The sequence below is a fragment of the Saimiri boliviensis genome, chromosome 16, assembly GCF_048565385.1.
Source record: "Saimiri boliviensis isolate mSaiBol1 chromosome 16, mSaiBol1.pri, whole genome shotgun sequence".
Classification (NCBI taxonomy): Eukaryota; Metazoa; Chordata; class Mammalia; order Primates; family Cebidae; genus Saimiri; species Saimiri boliviensis.
Window position 1 is genome coordinate 2811113 of NC_133464.1, and position 1179 is coordinate 2812291.

Here is a 1179-nt window from a genome sequence, read left to right on the forward strand (position 1 = left end):
ATATGCCCAAAGGATTATAAATTGTTCTATTATAAAGACACATGCACACATATGTTTATTGCAGCACTGTTTACAATAGCAAAGACCTGGAACCAACCCAAATGCCCATCAATGATGGACTGAACAAGGAAAATGTGGCACCATGGAATACTATGGAATACTATGTATACCATGGAATACTATGTAGCCATAAAAAATGATGAGGTTGTGTCCTTTGTAGGGACATGAATAAATCTGGAAACCATCATTCTCAGCAAACTGATACAAGAACAGAAAATCAAAACACAGCATGTTCTCACTCATATGCAGATATTGAACAATGAGAACACATGGACACAGGGAGGGGAGCATCACACACTGGGGTCTGTTGGAGGGGGCTAGAGAAGGGACAGTGGGGGGTAGGGAGGTTGGGGAGGGATAATATGGGGACAAATGCCAGATAAAGGTGACTGGGGGGATGGAGGCAGCAAACCACCTTGCCATGTATGTACCGATGCAACAACCCTGCATGATCTGCACATGTACCCCAGAACCTAAAGTACAATTTAAAAAAAAAATTCATACCCAATAAATGTAACAACTGAATTAATTCGACTATACTTTTTTTTTTGCTTCTGAAAAACACCATAAAGTCAAAGAACAAGAGATAAAATGGTAGAAAATACATACAATGTCTCTCACAGTTAAAGGGCCAATCTCCCTCAAACATAAAATTTTGTTAAAAATAGAAAAAAAAGATCAAAATTGACAGAAAAATGGACAGATCACACAAATGGGTCACAGAAAACAATATATAAAGGTGCTCAACTTCACACATAAATACAAATTAAAACTACTCTAGGACTCCATATCACAAATGTTAGCAGATTTGTCGCATGATGTTGGCAGAAATTCCAAACCTTGACCACACACCCTGTTGGCAAGCCTTCTAGGAAAAGCGGACACTTGCGTAACTCACCGGTGGGAATGTGAAATGATTCAACATCTATGGAGGGGAATCTGGCAACAGCCAAGAAAACCATGCATTTACCCTTTGACCCAGAAATCCCACCTCTAGGAACCAGCCCTGAAAAATACATTTTCACGAAGATATGTCCAAGGGTCTTCATTGCAGCATTATTTGTAACAGCAATACATAACTGCCCAAGTACTCTTTAATAAGCAACTAGTTATATAAAT